The 26,949-nt window shown below is 40.9% G+C and overlaps 1 protein-coding gene across 1 annotated transcript in view; it reads right to left on the bottom strand.

Moving 5' to 3' along the window:
• Nucleotides 1–26,949, bottom strand: part of TENM3 (teneurin transmembrane protein 3) — a 2,204,264-nt gene that overhangs the window by 1,307,489 nt on the left and 869,826 nt on the right. The window contains exons 6-7 of the mRNA XM_039540233.1: nucleotides 7,237–7,357; nucleotides 396–609 (exon numbers count right to left, since the gene is read on the bottom strand). The gene's annotated coding sequence lies outside the window, so the exon portion shown is untranslated. The remainder of the gene's footprint in view (nucleotides 1–395; nucleotides 610–7,236; nucleotides 7,358–26,949) is intronic.

Here is a 26,949-nt window from a genome sequence, read left to right as displayed (position 1 = left end):
AAAAACAACTTCAAAGTCAATTAGAATAATACAAAAATAAAATTCTAGTTTAATTTTAGAAGCAGTCAACCTCACTAATAAATACAAGAAACTTAATAGCTGGCCAAACTTCATTTTTATGTTACTGTTGGACCAAAGAAGCACTTGAGGACAGGAACTGTATATTCTGAAAACTACTCACAATTTAAAAAAATGAAAATTAAAAACCAACAAAAAAACCACAACCTCCCCTTCACAACAACAACAAAAACCCACCAAAACCTTAAAACATGCACACCCAGAGAGGCTCATACTGAGACCTTGTATGCTGAGTTTCCTCCCTGAAGATTGTGGTTTATAATGGAAATGCCAACACCATCTTAAATGTAGTGGTGCTAGCATGCATTGCTGTTTACCTCTGCTTCTTTCTTCCATTTCCAAATTGAACCCAAGAGGGCAGAGATGATTAGTTGATCAGGTTCCTTGTGAATTGCTGTTTGCAGACACTTCAATCTGGATTTTCAGATTGACAATTTCATTCTGTGGTTCCTTCTGTGTTTTTCTGCTCCTGTTTTAATTATCACTTAAAGTAAGTGCACTGGATGTACACTTATCAGCTCTTCATTTCCCCTGTGGAAGACACTGTGGGTTACGAAATACAATTTCCATTTTATCTGCTGATGGCCTAAACAAGGCACACATGAAACAACAAGGATGGGCTTCTTAATTTAGCTGGGTAAAATGTTCATAAAAGAGTGGCTCTAGGGGTTAGCTTAGAGGGGTAGAAGAAATAGATTTTACCTCTGTGGAGTTGGATCATTTCTAAAAAAATTTAATGCAGTGAGGCTGAGCTGTCTAATGATACCACTACATAGAATTTAAAGAAATATTTTCATGCCTCCAGGTCAGCAACATATCCTATTATGCTCTAATACCTACTTTACAAAATTACACAGTTGTATTCCTTTTTGGAATACGTGCACACAAACAATTTGAGATGTCTAAAAATCCTTGTAATTTGGTGAAAAAAGTCACACCCACAAAAAGTAATTTTATTCTTACAGATTTTGGCTGTGAAGGCGCAATAATGGTTGAAATCATAATGCATGCTTATGCACACTTCTAATAGAAAAAATTGAATTTGACAGATGTAACTATTAAACTTAGAATGTGCTTGTGTCTTTCACTAAACCATTTTGATGATCTGTCTTGGATTAACTAAAACAAACAAACAAAAAAACAAACCAATAGTATATCGTAACCATGGTCCTTTCCACTGCATCTTCATGTATCACACACTCATAACTTTTACTTATGAGTCAAAATTCTCAGTAGGTGCAGTTGGCCACAGAACAACTATTCGGGTGATAAAGAATTGGGCTGAGAAGAATTCATCAAACCCAGACTGTTAAACAGTTTCAGAGCCATTCTGCAGAGTTTATGTCAGTGCCTCTTATGTGCCATCCACACTGGATTGGGAACCAGATGTTCAATACAAAGAACTCAGCTCTACATCTTATCACAAAGATGGCACCTCCACCAACATTATGACCCATAGCACTGTGCTGAGGCACTGGTTCACTAGCAACTCAGATGAAAGAGTGCCACTTTCTGAATCATGGAAACTTTTTCCAGCAGTAAGTTTCTTGGAGGTCTCCTATTAACATTCTGATCAAATTTGACCTTACATAACCTTTTAGATCTTCCAGGATGACATTAGAAGGGGTTATCGCTGTAGGCAAGAACCATGAGACGTACCACTTGTGATACATGTTCATGTACTATGCAGATTTTTTTATATGGAGGTGAACTATTTACAAGTTAAAAAATGCCCATGAGTCAAGTTGGCCTTGTGAGTTGTGATAGACCCAGGCCAGTTGGGAACAGCAGAGTAGTAGAAGGGAGATATACTGGCCACTGGATAAGCAGTTTTCTGTTCCCCTGAGTGACCAGAGCAGGGGCTGCTCCAGGCTAATGAGAACAGCTGACTCCAATTAACCTGCTAAGAGTCAGGTGAGGCTGAGGTTAAGCACCTGACTGTAATTAAGGCCCCTCTGATGCTATAAAAGGGCTCACTCCAGTCAGGCCAAAGGAGCAAGGGAGCCAGAGGAGAGGAAGTGCATGCCAGGAACTGGGAGCAAGAGGCGTGCAAGAAGCTGAGAGTGAGTAAGCATACTGCTGGAGGACTGAAAAGTACAAGCATTATCAGACATCAGGAGGAAGATCCGGTGGTGAGGACAAAGAAGGTGTTGGGAGGAGGCCATGGGGAAGTAGCCCAGGGAGTTGTAGCTGTCGCAAAACTGTACCAGGAGGCACTCTAGACAGCTGCAGTCCACAGGGCCCTGGGCTGGAACCCGGAGTAGAGGGCAGGCCTGGGTTTCCCCCAAACCTCCCAACTCCTGATCAAACACAGGAGGAATTGACCTGGACTGTGGCTTCTTCCAGAGGGGAAGGTCTCTGGGCTGTTTCCCGACCCACAGGGAGAATCTGTGAGGCAAGCAAATCCGTCAATAAGCGCAAGACCCACCAAGGTAGAGGAGGAACTTTGTCACAGAGTATATTGCCCGCTAGATCAAATGCGCTACAGTGAGAGTGCTAGGCTCCCATATTGTCCTTTGGTACATGACTGACACTGCTTGGTGTTTGACAGAGCTAGGACAATGCCCATATAAAGAACTGAATATCCACATAAGGATAACAAAGGCTCTTTGCCATGTGAGGAAGGGGAGATTTTTTGCAAATTAGATTATTTCATGTCCTATTACCAAATCTGTCTGCATGAAGAGAGGGAAGCAGACTCCTTTGACTAGCAATTGGTGAGGATGGAACAAAATAATTGTCCCCCTAGAGGGGAAGAGTGCTGGGACTAAAGCACCCTTCCTCTTCAGGGAAATAAAGGATGGAGCTTCTTCACTGCCTGCATACGTAATAAGGGGCAAACCCGTGGATCTCTCCAGTATCCAGGAGAAGACTGGAGCTCCTAACTACCATCCTCCTCACTCTAGACACCAAAGGGTTAACAAACTAAATCAAAATCAAAATCCCTGAGGGACCAGCAGCCGCCTTTGTAAGATGTTGGAGGGCCATTGTTGGAACACATCTCTGGTATCAGGTTTTGCTTTTCAGGTTTAGTTCCTTGGTTAGTAGGTGTCTGTAATTATGGTGGATTTCTGCAAAAGTTGCTCAACATTCAGTACTACTCTACTTATTTGTATTTGAACACATTTTTGTGTATACGGTTTATTCTATGGTTGTTTACAGCAAGTGTGGTTTTACAATTAGACTAACTACTAAACTAATCTCCAAGACAATGAGTAGATCTTAGATATAGCCACTTCAAATTAGCATTCTAAGCCTTTCATTCTGAAATACTTCATCTTACATTTCCCTTATTGCAGCCATGATTACTGCACATATTTTAGAAATGAAAATACTGTGCAAGCATGAGGCGAGGCAAGCCAAAGTCCAACACTTAGATGTTGCATCTTCTCATTAGAAGCTAAGAAGGTGGTGACTCCATCACATTTCTAGATCCTACTTATTTAATGTGTGATGTAACATGGTTCCCACGTAATGCAACAAGATTCTATCAGTTAGGACACTTAGCTTCCATTACAACAGTTTTGAATCATATTTATAAGGCTTCCATCCCATAGTATTTGAGTGCCTCACAGTCTTTAGTGCATTTATCCTCGCAACCATCACAGCCTGTGAGGAAGAGAAGTGCTATTATCCTCCTTTTACAGAAGAGGAACTGAGGCATGGAGAGATTAAGTGACTTGCCCAAGGTCAAGCAGGAAGTCTGTTGCAGTGCAGGGAAATGAACCTGAGTATCCTCAGGCCTAGACTGACACTCGACCACCTAGACTATTCTTCCTCTCTACTTTTTCTACCAAGATTACTCTTGTTATACAATTCTGGTTGTCATGGTAACTGGGTGATTTCTGTTTGTCTGATATCTCAATACTGTTTAATCATTATATAGAATAAATTGTAACTAGACAGCTTTATGGATGAATTGAAGTTGCTCAGTCCATCAGAATGGAAAGCATCCAGGCATTCATGTCATTTTCTATTTCATATTAACCATTGCATGAGTGAGACCATTTGTACTTTAGGATATTCCTAAGAAAATCTCTCACGTTCCTAAGCTCCACAACTTCACAGATGCCCTTTAGTGTGGTTGCTGAAGCAATATTGTCAATGCAAACATCATGCTTTGGAAACATTTCCATTTCTATTACATGAAAATTAAAATTTAGTTTATGAGAGGTGAACGAATATTTACAAATCCCATTTTCATTTCAGTTTTTACATTTTATTTATATTGGGCAATGGAAAATCAAAACTGCTTGTTTCATTTTTCTCTAGCGTCCATTTATTTTGGGAATGTAGTTCTGCTATGTTTGGGTTTAACAAGCTGCAACAAAATGTTATTTTACAAAAAACTGTTAACTGGGATTAAAAATGTAGAAACATTTCTATTGGTCTTTCTAAAAAAATATTTTTATACAATGTAAATTTGGGAATAAATTTCAAGTTGACCTTGTTTCTTTAAGATGTAAAGAAATTCTTATTCCTTTATTACATTAAAAAAAATTACATTTCACTAACATCTCCCTAGGCTTAATTAGGAACCTCTTCAGCCCATAGGATAACATGTTCTTCTCAAACACAATTTTAGCAAGAGAATATTGTCCTAAACTTTGAATTTATCTCTGCACAGTTAAGATATGATGGAAACAAAGCAATATATATTTTAAAATAGCTAACTCTACTGATGACAAATAAAATGACAAAGTAAAAAATGAATTTAAACAGTATGTACTGGAAAAAATATGGCATCCTCTTAACAAATCTTGAGTTAATCTAAAAATTTAAGAGGCGGTACCGCATGCAGAAATTAAAATTGTGGTTTTTTTTCCATTCCTTCCTTTCTTCCCTTACACTATAATAAAAATGTTCTCAGCATAAGTGCTACCCTCTGATTACAGCAAGATTGCGATACCTCTGCAGGCTCCCTACAGCAGTGCCGCTCCAAAGCCCACAACTGATCCAGAAGCATTTGTCTCTCTGCAGTACATTTGCTGTAATTCCCCTCCTCTGGTTTTTCCTTCAAAAACTAGATCAAACCCAGTCTTTGAACACAAAGAGAAAAACACAGCCTGTTTTAACAGATGAAAAATGACACTTTGTATATGAAGTGCTGAAGAAAAATATTTTTGTTTTCTTCTGCAAGTATTTAAAAAAGATTTGTTGCTTACAAAATATCCTACAACTTCTTATATTAATTTGTTTATCTAATATATCAGGCAACTCACTTCAACATGCTCTTTTGTGCTTCTTAAACATGTAAAAACCATATGCAAAGTGGCCCCCATTGTCAAAGCCACTGCTAATCCTTCTCCTTAGACTTTGATCAGTTCCTCATAGTACATTTGGGGAAGCTGGGAGGGGAGGGAGAGTGAGGAAGAAAATGCTTAGATCAGGCTCCTATAAACCATACAAATAAGACCTGGACCAAAATCAGAACCATATATCCCAAATTGCTGAACTTTGAGGAGTAGGAATTATTGGGGCTAGAACATGAGCTCACTTACAGTAGAAGATTCATTGCTTTTGTTCATTTGCTTTCAGATATGGAAACCCTTTATATGGTTCCTGGCTCTCCTCCCTCCCCCACCAGTGGAAAATGGAAAAATCCAGAAGAACGGCAAGTGGGGTACCAGCGGAGAGGAAAAAATCTGGGCTTTCATTTTTCATGTCAGGAAGTTACATGGGAAGGTACTGCAGAAGAGAAGAATGAGGGGGGATTTGATAGCTACTTTCAACTACCTGAAAGGGGGTTCCAAAGAGGATGGATCTAGACTGTTCTCAGTGGTAGAAGATGACAGAACAAGGAGTAATGGTCTCAAGTTGCAGAGGGGGAGGTTTAGGTTGGACATTAGGAAAAACTTTTTCACTAGTAGGGTGGTGAAGCACTGGAATGGGTTACCTAGGGAGGTGGTGGAATCTCCTTCCTTAGAGGTTTTTAAGGTCAGGCTTGACAAAGCCCTGGCTGGGATGATTTAGTTGGGAATTGGTCCTGCTTGAGCAGGGGGTTGGACTAGATGACCTCCTGAGGTCCCTTCCAACCCTGAGATTCTATGATTCTATGAAATGGAGAAAGAGAGGAAGAACCTCAGCGTTATGTTCTGGGTAATAAAAAATTCTACTGCCCACTTGAGATTCATGTTCTCTTATACTAGGGTATATTTACTTTAGGATCTTCTTCAGTGGTACTAGCCCTATAACAACTGAATTTTGAGATTTAAAATTAATTTTTTTTCTTGATAAAATGTATATCTAGAGAGAATCCCTGTCCCAGTTTCTGGTAGCCTTCAGTGGGACCAAAATCTAAGGATCTAAAGCATGGAAAGAATATAAGGAGGAATCTCTTCCACAGTATACTAAAGAGTTCTGTATGTATGCACATCAAGGGAAATGAGACCACTTAAAACCAGCCAGGCTCTCTCTCACCATACCTGTGGCTGAATAACATGAACCACATCCAGTGCATGATTAGCAGGGCCTTGTGTAAGATGTGGCTTGTTAAATCTATATGGTGCAGTAAGACTTCCTGATTTCTTTAGCACTTATACATTAAATACTTTGGAACAGTGAAATCTCTGGGGCAGCGTGAAACAGAAAAACAGTGATGGTGCTGGGTGGAGGGGACCGAACACTGAGGAACACCCTAACAAACTGTTAAGATATTTTATTTATACATAGTAAAGTTATTCTATATAGACACATTTCTCTTGGCTTTTATTTAGCATTTCACCTTTTCAACATCTCTCCAATTAGGCACAGTAACAATCAGCTCTTGCAGCAGAAGTTCCCCCCCCCCTTCTATATTCAGGGCTGCCCGGGGGGGGGGGTGAGCAACTGGGGCAATTTGTATTTCAACTTTTTTTATGGAAGGGGCCCCCAAAATTACTTTGCCCCAGGCCCCCTGAATCCTCTGGGCAGCCCTGTCTATATTACACACTATTCAAATAGTCTTGTTATGAAATAATGCATAACCAAATCAGAGGGAACCTCCCCTTCCCTTACTTGCTAAAAATCACTGAAAAACCCTAGTAAAACATGTATTTGGGTCTGCACTTAGAAGAAGGAACTTTTGTTCTCTGCCTCACTGGCTGGGAAAAAGGGTAGAGAACTTGACACAACTGGTCCCATTTTTCTCCACCACCATTGTTCTGCACCCTCACGTACCTTTGTTTTTACTGAGCTGGGAGCTTTCTTTGAATTGATGTACGTCCAGCACCTGCCTAAGCGGAGAAATTGCAAAGCGGTTGGACCACTGCTCAACACATTACTTCTTCATGGTGCATGTCTGCCAGGGAGTAGAAGCTATCTGAGATTTCATAGCAGTGAGTGCTACATCATAATTATGGGCAGTACAGGACCCATGTGACAAGACATAAATAGTTCCCATATAAGAGATGCCCACAAGAAAATGATTTATAATAATCATGAAAAGGATAATTAAAACATTAACACCACTTAAGAAGTAGGTCTTAAGTCATCCCCACAACTGGATTTACTGTAAGCCTCTCTTGGCAAGGAACATCTATGTTTGTGCCGTGTACAGCCCTGAACACATTGTCAGCACTAAATAAATATTAAATAGTATTTTATTAATACTTAAGTAGATAAAATGCATTTGAATACAGATCTCCACACTTTAATGAACCTGCCCTCCACATACATCATTAGAGAGAGAGAAATGTTGGGGAGGACTTGTTTGTTTATGATTGGCATGCAGCCAATGTACCCATCCTGCTACACTGAAGTACATTATTAAAAAAAAGAGGTAAACGAATACAAGCCATTTCCTTGTGAAAAGAGCCCTTAATTGTTAATTGTTTTAAACTGCCACTCAATATACATTGGTACCATGTATTATTTCCAATTTCAATATGAAGGTTGTAAGTCAATTTCAAATTCAAAATTAAAAAGTTCATTAAGTTAGCTCAGCTAGCACTATTTCTTAGCAGCAGAGAAAATCATCAGTCTTCGCATAAATTCTCTCTCAAGAAAATACTGAACTACAGACCTGAAGTGGAATTGATATTTGGGGGCGGGGGGAACAACAAACACGCAACTGCAGGTCATCTAACCAGGATCAGATCAGAGTTTGCTGAGAAGAACTGAATCCATATGTGAGACTGATTGAAATAAAGTAACATATTCCCTCTCTTCCCCAACCTGCAGCCCACCTGTAAAATGTTATTTCACTCTAGATATCACTTCAATTGAAAAAACGAATAGTTCTAATTACTGTAATTACCATATATTGGGTGAAAGTGTACATTTTCTGCTGATGATCGGTCTCAAGCAGCAGTCTCTATAGATCAAGTATACAAAACACGTGAATGGAGGAAATATTTATGAATATTGGCTCACCCAAGTAATAATGTACCTTGAAATGGTTTGAAAGAACATTTAATTTTTGATGATCCAGTAAAGACCAATGGGGATGGGGAACAGCAAGGCAAGAATTACATCCTATATGAGAGATTGTTAAGGCTCTTTTTAGCTTAGAATGGAGATATGTACCAAGAAAGTTTACTGAAAATTTAAATTATGAAGGTTATAATAACAGCTTGTCAGTGCCTCTGTTTTACTCTGTCCCATAACACAAGAACAGGAGAGGGAGACAGTACAATTAAAAGGCAGATGATTTAGCAGAATTCTTTCCAGACAAAATGTTGTTAAACTGGAGTCAAGGTTGCAAAGACAGACATATTAGTCACTTTTTTTTAACACAAATAATGTTTTGATTTAAAAAGAAAACCTAACCCTTTAAAGCATTGAAATTCAAAGTTTGGAATTAGAATGTATGAGGAAGCAGTGAAAATGGGAAAAGATGCTGAGAAAATGGTTACTGCTTCTGCCTGACTTGCAGAGACCACATCAGATACAAAGCGTTGAGAAACAGGACCACTGGGTTTTGCATAGCTCCAAGGAAAGAATTTTAACAAGACCAGTCCTTTACCCTATTCTGCATAGTTCCTGGGAAAGCAAAATATGGTAAAACAGGAAAGTAGCATTAGTGACTCCAGGCACCAGATCAGCAAGCAGGGGGAAGGAGCGGCATGTCGGGCTCTTCGGCGGCAGGTTCCTTGGTCCTTCTCGGAGGAAAGGACCTGCCACCGAAGAAGAAAGCAGCATGGTGGAGCTGCCGCCGATTGCGGGTTTTTTCCCCCCCTCTGCTGCTTGGGGCAGCAAAAACTCTGGAGCCGGCCCTGGCAGTAGTAACACAAATATAAAAGAGAATGAAAATTCACCAGTGGGTCTAAAACAAAACATTTAACAGGCTAGAAGAGAGTTATGAAGTGCTACTTATTTTGCAGAACATTATTTGACTGGAAATATTGCAAGTGCGCCTCCCTTCTTTGTTCTTTCTTCTCTTTTGCTACCTAACTACATAAGAACGACCATACTGGATCAGACCAAAGGTCCATCTAGTCCAGTATCCTGTTTTCCAACAGTGGCCAGTGCCAGGTGCCCCAGAGGGAATGAACAGAGCAGGTAATCATCAAGTGATCCATCCCCGTGGCCCATTCCCAGCTTCTGGTCCTGTGGTAGTGCCTACAATTTGTTGATGCCACATGGTGTCACTGTACATTGTATAGCCTAAGGAGAAGTAGCCAATCAGTTGAGGGGGGCAAGAATGAACCTGGGGAGAGACTGGGAGGAGCAGCCAAGCAGTAGGAAGCTGTGAAATTCCTGGGAGATGAAGGTATATTCAAGATTACAGTATGAGCTAAACTGGTTGATTAAGTGAAAAAAAAATACAGCAATACTGCATATTCTGTAGTCCTTTTACTGACAAGCTACTTAAATAATTTCAAGCATGCAGGTTCTGTTACTGTTAATTTTGTGATTTATTTACATCAATTTCAGAAAAATTCTCATATAGTGGTGCATATGCACAGCAAAAATAACTGCTATGAATTTTTGCCCGGTGTGTAAAATGTATCAAATCCCTGCTAAAATTTCAAATTTCCCTCACCTCAGAAATTAACTTACAAAATTAGCAAGCAGAATTAGTTTGTAAAATTATTATATGGAGTTAAGGTCTCCTTAGGCAATTATTGATGCCATCTATAGAAAATGAATCAGAGCTGGACTGGTCCAGTTGCTTCAAACTAAAGTGTGCCTTGGGCAGGGCCAGATAACCCAGGCCCCAGCCAAGAAGGAGAAGCCACCCCAGATTAGGGCTGCTCTGAGAGAAGCCAAACCACACCACAGTTCTTGGGAGTTTCTGAAAAATACATTCACAGATTGTAAGGTCAGATGATGTCTGACCTCCTACATAACACTTACACTGTATAAATAATATGGAATCCAAAGAGCCACAAATGGTCACGTTCTGAGAATCGACTTTTGAAATGCCACATCTCTTTTTTTTCTTAAAGACTAAGAAATAACTTTGTGTTCCTCAGAGTACTTTTTTCCAAATCATAAGCAATCAGTATATATTCACGCAACTCTTTTCACACATACATACACACATACAGAGAGAGAGAGAGAGAAAGAAAGAGAGAGAGAGAGAGCGCGCGAGTTCAAGCATATGTGTAATGAATTCCATTTAACTTCAGTAAAAACATGCTCAAGTCAATAGGTGAAGCCTGCATTACAAATAAAAGAAACCCAAACCTCATAACATGTTTCTAAATCATATTTCCCACTTCTCAAACTGGGAAGAGAAAAAACTACTGTGATGGATATGAGTCAGCATTTTTATCATTAACAGGGAGCAACAGCCCCTGGGCATGTACTAAAAATCAGTATATATGGATTCGTTTTAACATTAACTATTTTTATATAAACACTGATTGAAAATTGTTTACTGAAGATAATGCTGGCTGTACATCACAAGCCATAAATACTATAAAAACAGTTAAGGCATTATGATTTTTGTGCTGACTTACTTTACTGACATAGGCACTTCAAGGCAACACATTTATTTGCAACTGAAGTACTACTACACTTCTGATTTATATAAAATATTCTAGACAAATCAAACTACACAGACGTCTTCAAAGTTGACTAAACAATCCTTTGCCTTTCCATTAATTTCAATAAAGCATGTGTGTGTATGCACACATGAAAAATTGACTGCATTGCGCATTAGAAAAATTGCTCCTCTAAGGGGTAGAATGAAAGTACTTTTGCTGTCCCTTATGCTCTGTGAAACAGATTAAATAAGTTCAGAGTCAAGCACCAGAACGGCTTTCAGCACTCTAGCAGACAGTTTCTTGTTAGTAATTGGGTGAGATCAACATTAAAAACCATCCAAACAGCTGTTTACTTGGCAGCATCAACTTTAACAGGACTGCCTATGGGAGGTTGTCAATGCAGACAGTTTAAATACAGTCTACAAGGGCAAAGAGCTGAGTAACTGGTTCATTGTACTTCTAAGGTACAGAAACAAGAGAAAAAAGAGCTGTCTTTCTATTGTCTCTCTTCTGCTTGCAATTTCTTACTTCCATAAGTACATGCATGTGCCCATGTCTACATGTTTATAACTGGCAAAGAATCCTGTGGCACCTTATAGACTAACAGATGTTTTGTAGCATGAGCTAGTCTATAAGGTGCCACAGGATTCTTTGCTGCTTCTACAGAACCAGACTAACACGGCTACCCCTCTGATACTTGACACCATGTTTATAACTGTCAGACACTAAAGATGAGTAAAGTCACAAATAATAATTTATCATATGAATTTAGCCTCTTTTCTGTTCATATAACTTCCACATCAAAGGTTATTTTCCTAAAAAATATTTGCTATTGAAAAGCATCCCATGAATCAATTGTTTATTTTTTAAATTATCTGGATTGATTGCAGAAAATTCTCTGGAAGTGTCTCTGGACACTACTGAGCTAGTGCTGGATGAAGAATTGCACTAGGGGTCAGTGTCAGAATTTGGGAGTATAAAGGTTCTTTTAATACCCCTTGGCCCCAGGGCCGCCCAGAGGATTCAGGGGACCTGGGGCAAAGCGGGGGAGCTGCGGTGCTTGTATTCATGCAGCAGTGGTCCGGGTATTCAGCAGCATTTCGGCGGCAGGGGGCCCTTCAGTCGCTCCGGGTCTTCAGCAGCACTGAAGGGCCCCCCGCTGTCGAAATGCTGCTGAAGATCCGGACTGCCGCCAGACCAGGGCTTGCAGGGCCTGGGGCAAATTGCCCCACTTGCCCACCCCCCCCGCCTCCCGGCGGCCCTGCCTGGCCCTTGTTACCTAGTGAAGCAGAGGAGGAAAACAGAATCTGGCCCAGTGAATTTGGGATGGGGTATACAGGTCCTCTTGCTCACCTATGTTTCATTGCGGAGATGATGGAACCCACTCCCATGAAGCCCTGAGTAGTCAGTCCTATTGAAAACAGACAATTCCCATGGAGATTTTGGAGTTTAATCCCAGCAGAGGTTTCCTCCTGAGACTGGTGACTCTGGAATCGCTTCTTGTGCTGAGGGTAACTGCGAGAAACCATGGACCACCTACCTGCATGAGAGTTAACCAGTGTCTTATAAGAAGACTGAGCTCCTTTGAGGGAAGAAAGAGAAGGGGGTGTACCTGCCAGGACAGAGAACTTTGGAGGCACAAGAACAACCCTGTTTATATTACATTGGAGTTTATATTGGTTTTAGTGTTTAAACATTCATCATTAAATGTTGTAACCATTTAAAAGGCACACTTCAGACCACACGTGCTGGGCTGTTGTTTTTTTGGTCACATTATGAAGTGTTTGTTTTTAATACTGAAGATCTCCCAGTGTTCCATTAGAATTAGATATGCACACAGACTTAGCTGAATGGAATTTTTCACTCAATATTTTATTCAAAATTCTGTGGGCTCCAACCATGTGTGCAAAGAACATTGAAAAAATTATTGCTTTTAACAGACAAGTGTGTGTCTGGAATGTGATCTGTGCAAGGGCATAGTCTACAAGACATATGAAAGGAAGTGTGGAATCAGGCAAGACTTTGTAGAAGCACAGTCTCACTTTAATTGTGAAGTTTAAAAAAGCATTGATCCTGTTGAAGCCATATTAGCTCTCTCTCATTGTGTGTGTATATTTTCCAGAATACAGCATATAGGAAAAAGTCCCACCCCTGGAAAATGACCGCAATTAGATCACACTAGTTAGAGTACTAGAGGGAAGAGTTGGAAGGAGCTCTGGTGAAATAGAACTGCTCCACAGTCTGTTGCTAGAAGCAAGAGATCAAATACATGTTCAAACCAGGACTGCTGCAGTAAATCTAAGGGTCCATCCATACAGCCTACGGAAGTGAGCTCCCAGGCTGGATAGACAGACTCAGACTCATGCTACCAATAACTGGGTAGATGTGTCTTGGGCTGGAGCTCAGGCTCTGAAGACTTGGGAAGGGGGTGGGCTTCAGAGCCCAAGCCACAACTTCAAAGTGCTGTCTACACAGCTATTTTTAGAGTGCTAGCGCAAGCCCTCCTGACCAATGTCTGTTGACTCACGCTGGGAGACTCACTGCCATAGGCTGTGTATACATACCCTAAATAGGTCTACTCCTGAGGACTAGGTGGTTCAAGCAATTAAAGCTGAACAGCCAGACAGGGAATGAGGTCTCCAGCTCACAGGCATGAAGGCAGGAGGAGAATGGGGCTCTTATCTAACTGAAGTTGCATGGGAATTTCAGGTAGGCAGAATTCAATTGTCCATTTGGAATTGGTCAGAGCTCCAGATTTAACATCATTATTCACTGCAAATATCCTTTGGAATGTTTAGGAGGAAAATAGTAATTTTTTATCCAACGTTGCATAGGAATGTATGCGCGTATATGTACACAGACACACAGTGAAGTAAATCAGACTTTAAGTTTTATACACAAACTTTAAAACAAGTATATTTTTCAAAAATATTTGTTGTTCAAGTGCTGTTGTATTTAATTAGCTAATATAGAGAATTACAGCACCTGATCAATTTTTTAAAAATACCTGTTATTTCAACAATTCTATATAATGATAGGTTTTGGGTTGACTCCTATAAGATGTTAATTGGCTAGTTGGCAGATTCATGTAAATAGGGAGCACCAATGGTTTCCTTTCACAATTTCCTGCTTTGCCTGATCATGGAAGACAGAAAGTGACATACAGCAGGATCAAAGGAAACTCACTGCATGAAATGGCAGGCACCAGGTTCTTTTTGTGTGTTTCTTTTATGTTAAATATAATTTGTATAACTGCCAGTTTGGATGTTTTTTTTTAAAAAAAACAAGATTAAAAGATTCCAGAACTTTGAAAATCACTCATGTTTTTCTTTAATGACCACAGGGGTAAAGACCTCAGTTATATGTCTCATCTGAATCATGGCATCTCTAACAGCACAACTACTCCTAATGCCATACTGGGACACTGGTTCAATACAACAGTGACTAACAAATTAACCAGTTGAGAATGTAGACAATTTAAACTACATGTGATACATCTCCATTATCTGGCCCAATTTGTGATATGCCAGAATGGTTTTTCCCCCTGCTCTCTGGACTGATTCTTTTCAACATTATTATTATTAACGAACTGACTTGACCAGAAAAGAGAAGCAACTCTTCTTATTCAAAGACAAGTCTGAATATATTGCAAATGCCATATCTTTATACTTTCTTAGACATGGGGTTCTTAGCTACTGTATCAACTGAGAAAATGCCATCCGGCACCAAAGAAAGACCTGTAGTGTGCAATAAAATATAAAAAATCAAACAAGGTAATCATGTATAAAAATAAGAAATGTATTTATAGACCAGAAAGAGAAAATAAAAAACAAAAGCCACTGGCTGAGTGGTGTATTATTTTCTCTATTGGAGCATCTTATTCTGTTGCTTCCTTCACCTACTTTAAAAAAAAAAAAGTCAGACAAGTCTAAATTTAGTGACTTTTTTTTTGTTCACAGACAACACATAGAAGTATGCAATGGCAAAACCTGGGCTCATTTAAAATTTATTTGTAATGCTCAATTCCAAGAGGTAGAAAACCAGTGAGCAGAAGGATTTTTGATAATACACTTCCAGAAAGGTTGGGAAATATTACAGCAGATTTGCAATAGTTGTCATTATACAGTTGGTTCCATTGTGAAAAGTGAATGACCTATAGTGGAATTAGCCAAGTAAATAAAGGATGGTGACTGAAAGATTACAATGACATGCAATCTGCTCCTGTAGTATTAGCTCTTCTACACTCTCCTAGGTACCGAGCACGTTCTTAGATCAAAATGAAACCAAGACCACAAGAAGAGAATGCAGCATGACAGATCAATCTTTCATTGGTCTCCTTTGCCCTTCTCAAACTTGAAATGCCATACTTTCAAAGGCCGGGGTGTCAAATGTGCTCAGAAAGTTTCTGCATATACCTGCCGTGTATTCCAAAACACATACAAACTTGTGCAAATAAATACAAATGGATATTTACACAGTCTCATGATTTGCACATGCACAATCTTATTTATACACCAAATGGTAGAGATACAATTTAGATAAACTTTGGATAAGCTGACCCAAAGGACAGAGTTTAAAAATGAAAGAAACCACCACCCAGTGATAGGGAGCAAGGAGAGGAAATATATAAACATCTCATACTGTGTTGAGCACAGATGTAACTAGTAGAGATATTCCCAAGTATACTTAGAATAGAGATGGGCAAACTTTTTGGCCCAAGGGCCACATCTGCGTGAGGAAATTGCATGCAGGGCCATGAATGTAGGACTGGGACAGGGAGTTGGAGTGTGGGAGGGAGTGTGGTATGCAGGAAGGGGCTCAGGGGAAGGGGTGCAGGGTATATGAGGGGGCTCAGTGCAGGGGGCTGGGGTGCAGGAGGAGTGCGGCAGGGGCTTGGGGCGTAGGAGCGAGTGCGGCAGGGGCTCAGGGCAGATGACTGGGGTGCAGCAGGGGGCTCAGGGCAGGCGGTTGGGGTGCAGGAGGGGTTCAGGGTGTGGGATCTGGGGTGGCAGCAGCATGCAGTGGGGCTAAGGCAGGTTTCCTGCCTGCTCTGGCCCCACACCACTCCTGAAAGTGGCCAGCACCACGTCCCTGTGGCCCTGGGGGGGGGGAGGAGGGGAGAGGGCAGAGGCCTGTGAGTGCTGCCCTCGCCTGCAGGTACCTCCCTCGAAGCTCCCATTGGCCACGGTTTCCCATTTCTGGCCAATGGGAGCTGCCCTAACCCTAACCCTCTGCCCCCCCCCTCCCCCAGAGGCCACACGGACGTGGTGCCAGCCACTTCAGGGAGCGGCGCAAGGCCAGGGCAATCAAGGAACTTCTTCAGAAGGAATGAACAGAACAGGGAAATTGAGTGATCCATCCCCTATATTCTCCCTGTCATATAATTATGATATATTTTATACAAAACATGTCACGTCTGATATTTTATGAAAGGTCATGATCTGCTGAAACCCATTGTTTTCCAGGCATATGGACTGAGGATATACAATAAGGGACAGCGGCATTGTAGCTTGGCCTTTCTCCTCCCACACCTACGGGAACAAAAAGAATGCTGGAAAGACAAAGAATAACTGAGGAGACTGATCCCAGGCTAAAAGGGGAAGCCTGTATATTAAGAACTATAACATCTAGTGGGGTGAGAAAACTGTTTGACCCAAATACTGCCTAGTCTAATATGGTTTAAAATTTAGACTGTGCGCTTACCTTTTATTTTCTTTGGTAACTATATCTGACCTTTTATACCTACCGCTTATAATCACTTAACATCTATTTTTCTGCAGTTAATAAATCTGTTTTATATTTTACCTAAAACTTGAATCCTGAAAGTGCTTAGAAAAATCTCAGCTGAGTTTACAAAGGCTTGTGAGAGTCTTCTCCACATTAAGGGAGAGGCAAATTAAGTAATCAACTTACACTGGTCAGGCTTCTGACCAGGGCAAAATGGTACAGTTCTTGGGTGCAAAGCTGGGAGCTGGGGGGAAACTGGCTGGTGCCTTTCTCTGCATGATTCATGAGTGGCTCATGGAGCATTCATGCAATTTAGCTGGGTGTTGGGCGCCACATGTGGTTGTGCTGAGTGATAACAGTGCTTGGAGGGGTTCGCTGCTTCTCACCCCCGCCCCCCAACAACTGAGAGTGAAATTAACAAGGATGCCAGAAATAGCCCCGAATCCTGCGGTTCAGACCGCGGGGTGAACAGCTAAATGTAAATGGTTCCTATGCATATGGGGAGACTTCTCCCTCAGCAGGGAGCACTGGGGAGGCTTCTCCCTGCTCCAAGCTTGAAGGGAACCCCTGCAGCACCTGCTGAGTGCAGGGGTTGGGCGAACGTGGAGCCTAGCTGCATTGGGCAGCTGGGCTGGAGGAAGAGGAGGGAGAACAAGGAGAAAAATGTGAAAGTGAGTTTTCAGTTTTTCAGGCTTATTTCAATAGTAAAGTTTTATTACAGACAGTACTGGTAATAGTAATAGTAGCTTTATTTTCTATATCTAAGTCATGCAATGGGAGGGATCCATGAAGTATATAGGAGAGGTGGGTTGCTTGTGTTTGGACTGTACAGGTAAGAAATGTAACTTACTTCCACCCCTGGCCCCGCCCCTTCCATCTGAGGTCCCGCTCCTTCTGGAGGGGGGCAGGCAGAGTGGGACCCATACTGGTAAGAGCTGTATTTTACTTTCACCCCTGGGCGTGGCCCAGGTGCTTCCACAATCAGACTCATAGCTGCTTTCTCCTGCAACAGCCCTCTCCCAGGGATGTTTTAAACCCCTCACGGCAGGAGCGGGTGACCACCCTGTTACACCAAAAAATTAAAATGTTTGCCTTTTGGGGGAAGAATGTCAACAGATTTAAGTGCGTCTTCTTCTACATTAACCCTGATTGGGTAGACTCCAAGGAGGTTCCCTCATCTGATACTTTGTGTATGAACCAAAAAAAATGTTCTAAGGATTTGTCGAAGCCTTCAGATCTCTGTCTTCTCAAATATTCTTGGTCTCTATTCTTTGTATTCATCATTGCAATAAATGATTTGCATGTTTGCATTAGAATCACACGACTGGAAGGGACCTCAAGAGGTCACCTAGTCCAGTCCCTGCACTCATTGCAGAACTAAATATTATATAGATCATTCCTGACAGGTGTTTATCTAACCTGCTCTTAAAAACCTTCAATGATGGAAATTCCACAGCCTCCCTAGGCAATTTATACCAGTGCTTATATATCCTGACAGGTAGGAAGTTTTTCCTAATGTCCAACCTAAATCGCCCTTGCTACAATTAAAGCCCATTGCTTCTTGTCCTATCCTCTGAGGTTAAGGAGAACAATTTACTTTTCTCCTCCTTGAAACCACCTTTTATGTACTTGAAAACATATGTCCCACCTCACTCTTCTCTTCTCCAGACTAAATAAACACATTTTTTTCAATCTTCTCTCATAAGTCGTGCTTTCTAGACCTTTCTGTTGCTCTTCTCTGGACTTTCTCCAATTTGTGCACACCTTTCCTGACATGCAGTGCCCAGAACTGGATACAGTACTCCAGTTGAGGCCTCATCAACATGGAGTAGAGCGGAAGAATTACTTCTCATGTCTTGCTTACAACACTCCCGCTAATACATCCCACCACAATGTTTACTGTTTTTTTGTAATAGCAGCACACTATGACACATATTTAGCTTGTTATCCACTATGACCCCAGGTCCATTTCTGCAGTACTCTTTCCTAGGCAATCACTTCCCATTTTGTATGTGTGCAACTGATTGTTCCTTCCTAACTGCAGTACTTTGCCTTTGTCCTTATTGAATTTCATCCTATTGTCTTCAGACCATTTCTCCAGTCCATTTTGAATTTTAATCCTATCCTCCAAAGCACTTGCAAACCCTCTCAGCTTGGTATCATCTGCAAATTTTATAAGTGTACTGTCTAAGACATTATCTAAATCATTGATGAAGATAGTGAACAGAACCAGACCAGGAACAGATCCCTGCCTAACTCCACTTGATAGGCACTTCCAGCTTGACTATGAACCACTGATAATTACTCTCTGGGAACAGTTTTCCAACCAGTTATGCACCCATCTTATAGTAGCTCCATCTAGGTTGTATTTCCCTAGTTTAGTAAGATCTTGCGTGACCTTCTCATAAAGTCAAGATATACCACTCCTACACCCCATCCACAAGGCTTGTTACCCTGTCAAAGAAAGCTATTAGGTTGGTTTGACACGATTTGTTCTTGACAAATCCATGCTGACTGTTATTTATCACCTAATTATATTCCAGGTGTTCGCAAATTGATTGCTTAAATTATTTGCTCCATTATCTTTCCGGGTACTGAATTTAAGATGACTGGTCTGTAATTCCCTGATTTATCCTTATTTCCTTTTTTATGGATTGGCACTATATTTCCTCTTCTCCAGTCCTCTGGAATCTCTCCTACCTTCCATGACTTTTCAAAGATAATCACTAATGGCTCAGATATCTCCTAGGTCAGTTCCTTGAGTATTCTAGGCTGTATTTCATCAGGCCCTGGTGATATGAAGACATCTAACTTGATCCTACCTCATTTTCACTGGCATTCACCATGTTAGATGTCCAATTGCCACTAACCTTTTTGGTGAAAACTGAAACAAAAGTCATTTAGCACTTCTGCCATTTCCACGTCTGTCTTTTCCCCCTCATCGAGTAACAGGTCTACCCCCATCCATAGTCTTTGATAAATAACCAATTGCTGAGACCTGGCCAGGAAAGTATGTGGAATATTGTAACATTCAACAATTTCCAATTCTCCACGTGGCATTAGGTGGGTCCAACTGAAGCATTTTTACCTGTATTAGGGGACATTTTTGTTTTCATTCTTTATTCCTCAACAGTTCTAGATGTGCCACTACTGTGCTTTATCTTTAACCATTTGAGGGTTAGTTGTCATCAAAACTCTTGTATAAAAGCTAGCAAATTCCTTACGATCCAAGGCAATATAAGAGAGTGTCCAGAGACACAGAAAATGTATCAGTAACTTATTCCTGTGATAAGCCAACAGGAAATCTGTAAGTTACCAATGCAACTGGCAACAAACTTGCCAAACAATCCCAGTTTTTGGAAAAGGATATTTTGACATTCATCTAGCTAATATAGTTATTTATAAGTACAGTATAACCATACTGATCTGAAACTCATTTACCTGAGGGCCATGAGTTTCAATCACATAAATGAATTGTGAATAAACTAGAATCAGAGTTTAAGGCCATAAGGGACCACCATTTCCATCTAGTCTGACCTTCTGTATATAACAGGCCATCAAAACCACCCACCACCCGCACACTAACCCTAACAACCAAAATTGGATCAAAGTATTACAACCCTCAGGAGACAGAGAGAAAATAGAAGGGACAAAGGTGCACCAGTGACTGAGCCCTTGCAATGGCAGGGAATTAACTGAAATATTGACAGGGAATTAAGTCATATATACCCAGATGATCCTGGCAAGTGACCCTCATGCTGCAGAGGAAGGCAAAATAAAAACAAACCCCCCAAACCAACCTCCCAAATCATTGCCAGCCTGAGTTGGGGGAAAATTTCTTTTTGATCCTTCATATGGCCATTGATTGGATACTGAGCATATGAGCAAGAACCAGCCAGCTAAACACCCGAGACAGAGAATGTGTGGTACTACTTCAGAACAGAAGCCCACCCCATCAAATGTCCCAGCTCCATAGGGTGACCAGATGTCCCGATAAAATTGGGACTGTCCCGATATTTAACCCTTTGTCCCGCATCCCAATCAATGTATGATCATTTGTCCCAATATTCAGGTAAGGAGGTGAGCGGGAAGGAGGCACTGACTCCACGGGTGCTCCAGGGTTGGAGCACCCACAGAGAAAAACTGCAGCCAAGCTTCCCTCTCCTCACGACCTTCTCCCCTCCTGCCCCGAGTGTGCTACATCCCTGCTCCTCCCCCCCCAGCACTTCCCGCTGCCTAACAGCTATTTGGCAGCGCCTAGCTCTTTCCAGGAGTGCTGGGGAGGAGCAGGGATGCAGTGCACTTGCGAGGAGGTGGAGAAGAGGCAGGGCAGGGGTAGGGACTTGAAGGAAGGGGGTGGAATGGGGGTGAAGTGAGGGCAGATGCTTGGGCGGGAAGAGGCAGGGGGGTGGGTGAGCACCCAACCAACACAGGGTAAGTCAGCGCCATAGGGGTGAGTGGCAGGAGGGGGGATGAAGAGGTGAGTGGCAGGCAGGGGGATGAAGAGGTGAGCGAGTGAGCGGCAGGTAGGGGTGAGGAGGTGGGTGGTGGACTGAGGAGGGACGCAGCAAGCCAGGAGCGAGCCGGGGGATGAGGAAGGAGACAGTGGGGATGTGGGGGGGTGGCGAGAAGGGAGGGGGCAGAACCTGGGGTGGAGCCTGGGAGGAGCAGGGGTGGACTGTGGGTGGGGCTGACGGCATCCCAATGTGTCCCAATATTTTAGTGTTGTGATCTGGTCACCCTGCAACTCCATCTGCGGCCATCTCTGATGCTTCAGAATAGGGGACAAAAAAAATCCCTTCCTAACCCGTACAGGTGATCAACTGAAGCATGAAATTTTAGGATCATAAGCCATAAAGCCAAAAGGGACTCCAAGGTCTGCCGAGTGCTGTCCCCCAACCTAAGAAGCAATACTATCATACAATCCACTCATAAATTTGTCCATCTCTTTCTTAAAACTAATTAAGTTGTTTACCCTCAAAACTCCTGTTGGGATCTGTTCCAGAACCTCACTCCTCTGATATCTTCTAATTTCCAGCCTGAATTTAATCCTGGTCAGATACCCATTTGTTCCTGTGCCAGCACTGTCCTTAAGCTTCAATAGCTCTTCACCCTCCCTGGTAGTACTGAACAACCTTACCTCAATGTATTGATACAGAGCAATCATATCCTCTCTCAGCCTTTGTGTTGGTAGGCTAAACAACACAAGCTCATTTAGTCTCCTCCCATTCAATATGCCCTCCACTTCCTTGAGCATCCTAGCAGCTCTTTCTGCACCTGTTCCAATCTGAATTCATCTTTCTTGAACATGGGTGACCAGACTCAGAACACTGTGTTCCAAATGAGGTCTTACCATTAATGCTTCTCTATCTTGACTTGAAATGCCTCACCTGACACATCAGAGAGTCTCATTTGCCTTTTTTGCAGCTGGATCACACTCAGATCTCTTTCCTTCTCTGTTGCTTTCAACTGATGAGCTCCAGTTTATAGCAGACATTCTTATTATTAGACCCTTGATGCATGACTCTGTACTTTGTACTATTACATTTCATCCCATGAGCAAAGCATCCTAGAGAGTCTATAAGCTCCACAGGACAGAAACTCTCTCATGCAGGGCTTTCTTCTGAGGAATATGTAAACTCTTCAGGCTTAAACATTTCTGTATGCAATGTTTTAAACACAGTTGTATGTGTTGAAGGCAAGTTTTGAAGGAGGCACCCAAACTTGCAGATAACTGAGTTTTGGTTAATTAGAGTTGAGATAAATATGCATTTTATCATTGGTAGTGGTGGATGTTCATTCTGTCATTTCCTTCCATTTCACAGATTCCAATTACTTTCAGGATCCAGTCTTGTGCACTCCTTTTATAAGATTTTCAATGGACTTGTTACAACAATTAAAGGGTTACAAGGGTAAAATCTAGATTCATTTAAACTGATTCAGCAAAGCTTTATTCTAAGAGATAAAAAAGGGTGAGGACAAATCACAGACCTAGTCTCCTTTTTTAACAACTATCCCAGCTTCCCACTCCCTTTAATATTTTTTCAAGCAATGTATTGAATCTGTGTAAGGACATTTATGATGACAAAGACTACTGGGTCAAAACTTCAGTATCCTCTCCAAATGAAAGAAAAACCTAAGTAAAATAAATATTTTATTAAAGGAATATGTAATAAAAGTCACCCTGTTCTAATAAGAACTCTTCAACTGTACTTTAATGAGCAGCTAGTTTCCAATAGCTATAAGAAACTTTTACTGCAGGAGTTATCAGAAAGTAGAACCCATCTACTATTCTAATATCCTATAATAACTGAAATAAGAGAGCTTTAACAACTCCACAGGACTGGAGTTTATATCCTGCTTGGAAATTACAAAGTATAGTAGTGGTACAGCCCTCCCTTTTCCTGTATTTCCTGTGAAAAAGAGTTGTCATGTTTATTATGTATTGAGACTACAAACATTAGTACTTTTTTTTCTTAACATGATGAATTCCTGGTATTGTTGATGTCATATCTGTAAGGCAGTATGAGGGAAGTAAGGAAAAGCATTGAGGGATAGATATGTAGCCTAACTTGTAGTTCAGATAAAATGAAAGCTAACCCACACCATTTCCCATTCTTCAAATAAAAAAAATGAATCCAATCATTTTGGAGCTTAAAAAAAGTTTTTTTAATCTACCTTTTCCTGACAAAATGTTCCTATCCACTTACTGATTTCAATCAGAGAAATAGATGGGTTTAAATATTGTATGGTTGTTTTTTGAGTATTCCTGGATATGAATGTGTTGTTTTTTTTAAAATACAAAAGTAGGAAAAATATTTTGCTTTGTCCTCAAGATATACAGTACTCGGGGACTTAGGAATTCACAGCCAAGAATTAAGAAATCTGAGACCAATGGGACATCAAGTACTTTATATAGGTGGAATGACATTCTACTTTCTTTCACTTCTCCAACCCCTGCTACAAGCAGACCTGCTTGTTTGGGCTGGTAGATCAGTACACTGGAAACAACATTATTCCTTCCTTCCTGAAAGTTAAAGTGGCATACATTTTTTTTAAATGTATTTAGGATGTAAGAGAATGATTCACAATGTTTAGTGGTTTCTTCCTTTCCTTTAGTACTGAACAACATACTTGTTACATCTGGGAAATGTTCTGTCAGTATGGCTCGATGTACCTGGCTTATTCCAATATTCCATTCAGATGTAACAGTCATCTATTATTATCTCCTGCCAAAACATATTTACATTTCAGCATCCAGGAAGAACTGAATCTAACACATTTTACTTGAAACCCTCTAACAACCTGTGGGAGCTAGTGATTCAAAAACAGCCTTAAATTATATTATCTATTTTTACCATCTCCAGAGCAGCGTGGGAGGTGGGAGGAAGGTTATATTTACATTTGGGAGGAGGAAAACTAAAAAGATTTTAAAATCACCTATTTAAAGTACATGTGGCTTCTGTGTACTGTTAATTATGCCTTTTGGGGTGATGTTTGCTTAGTTTCAACTGGAATATACCCATAAATGGAAAGTATTAATACCTACTTAGAAAACAGTACTTGCTCTTTTTTTGTGACACTGTAGTCTGTATCACTAAAATGACAAAAAATATCCTTCTCATGTTCCAAATGTGGCAGAAATGCACAACAACAACTATACAGGCTACATATTCAGATGGTATAAATTGGTGAAGCTCGGCACCGACTGAAGATCTGCAGTGAAATCCCAGACCCAATGAAGTCAGTGTGAGTTTTACTATGGACTTCAGTGGGGCCATGATTCCAACCAATGATCAAAGCTGTGATATTCTTTCTTTCTTTAAAATGGCCACTTTCATCACTGCATCAATTTTCTTAAAGTGCAGCAATAGCTATAGTTTCACACCAATAACATGCACTACCTTAGATAGCTGGCTACCCACATTCTTCTGCTCAGGATTACATTCTACTGTTAATCCCCTATTGACACTGGATCATATGTTTAAAGGAGCTTTGTGACTGGAACATGTGCAATCTACAAGAGTTTATTTGAAATCAAAATACAAATGTCTACATTCATACAAATTCCTCAAAGCTGCTTCAATCTGGCATGTTTGTCTCTAACCTTTGATGTTCTTTCCAGCACATTCTGAGATTAATATACAGAATTTCAGTCTGACATTTGCTGCACAATTTAAAATTCAGTATTGCATAATTGTTGTTATAGACAAAATATCTGTATGTTAAAAGAGAATGTAGTTGCTAAGTAGCAAAGGCATTGCACAGATCTGTAGAATACACTACCTAGGTCTCTTCAAAATACACCTTGATAAATTGTTTCTGTCTATAAAAACCTTGAGGATTAGTTTTCTATGTTTCATATAATGTGCCCTTTATGAAGATTTCTGTATGATAAGGGTTAACAAAGAGCTTTTGTGGGTGGCTACTGTGAAACTGGGAATGCATAAAGAAAGCATGCAGTAACTGGCCCATCTGAAATAAATTCCATTGATGTGCTCAGAAAAAGTACTGTATTCAAGTTATAATTTATTAAAATTGCTTGTGAAAATTTTTAACTGATTTAACTGCTAAAAGTCTATCACTTTTGTAATCATTCCATTCAAACTCAAAAGCAAACGGGCTTATTGCTGGTATAGGCTACAACTTTACCTACCTTTCACATACATGTTCATATACAAAAATGTAATGGCACTGACATTCTTTTCTTAATAGGGTTTGAAACACATGTAGTAAAAGGTTATAATAATAATACAAATTACATGGTTATTTTTCCATATCTTACCTAATAGCCTATAATATCATTTTTGGTTACAGTTCACCAGTGTTAAATTTAAAGCATAATATTAAAGTCAAGGTTACTTCACATTTAATTAGGCATTAGAAACAAATGTGACTAGGTCTGTATTGTGTTAAATATATGCAAATAAACCCTTCGAGGCAAGAGGAAACAGTTTAGCTAAATTAAACTAAAGGCAAAAAGTTTACCTGCAGCATTGTGCATTATAACATCTCAGCTGTAGAACACATAGCAGCATAAATTGTACCAAGCTTGTCTCATTGAGCAAGATATTCAGGACAAATGTGAAATATTATATGCATAGAAGCCTAACCTTTGAAAATTAGGTCAGTAAGTCAGGCAGATCAGCAAAGGACCTATAATTTGGATCAGCAGTCTGCCAAATGCAGAACTTGCCTTGGCGATTCTGCAATTGACCTCGATGTCAATTGTCACTGCGCAAGAAAGGGTGCTGCCAAGGTATGTAAATTGGTCCACTGCTTGCAGCTTTTGTCCCTTCACTGTGATGGTGGGCTCTTGGTATTGGGCTTTCGGAGCTGGCTGGTGCAACACTTCGGTTTTCTTTATGTTGATGAGGAGGCCGAAGTTGTCACATGCTGCTGTGAATTTATCCATGCTAGCTTGCATTTCCTGCTCTGATCCAGCATTCAGGGCACAGTCATCAGCAAAAAGGAGATCTCGTAGCACAGTCTCCTTTATTTTGGTGACAGCCTGGAGTCTTCGCAGGTTGAACAGTTTCCCATCAGTCTTGTATCTCAGGCTGATTCCCAAGGAACTGTTCTGAAAGGCGTCTGACAGCATAGCTGAAAACACTATGCTGAACAGGGTCGGTGCCAACACACACCCTTGCTTGACGCCGTTTGTGACAGAAAAGGCCTCTGAAGCTTCTCCGTTGTCCAAAACACGAGCCGTCATGCCGTCGTGGAACTGACGTACCATCAGGATAAATCTGTCAGGGCACCCAAACTTCGACATGATGCGCCACAGACCTTCGCGACTGACAGTGTCAAAAGCCTTGGTAAGATCCACGAAGATGGTGTACAATTCGCGATTCTGCTCTTGACACTTCTCTTGGAGCTGTCAGACTGCGAAGATCATGTCCACAGTGCCACGCTCTTTGTGGAAGCCGCACTGTGTCTCGGGTAGTAGACCCTGTTCCAGGTGGTCAATCAGGCGATTCAGCAACACTCGTGCAAGGATCTTACCTGCGCTAGTGATATTCCTCTATGATTATCGCAAACTTTTCGATTTCCTTTCCTCTTATAGAGGTGTACGATGGACGCATCTTTCAATTCCTGAGGAATAGACCCTTGATTCCAGAAAGACTGGAACAGCTGAGTGAGTTTGTCAACAAGCATTGCACCACCATCCTTATAGATTTCCGCTGGAATCGCATCAGATCCTGAGGCCTTGCCACTGGACAGCTGGCTG

The sequence above is a fragment of the Mauremys reevesii genome, linkage group 5 (genome assembly GCF_016161935.1).
Source record: "Mauremys reevesii isolate NIE-2019 linkage group 5, ASM1616193v1, whole genome shotgun sequence".
Classification (NCBI taxonomy): Eukaryota; Metazoa; Chordata; order Testudines; family Geoemydidae; genus Mauremys; species Mauremys reevesii.
This window is presented reverse-complemented; position numbering and strand designations above follow the sequence as displayed.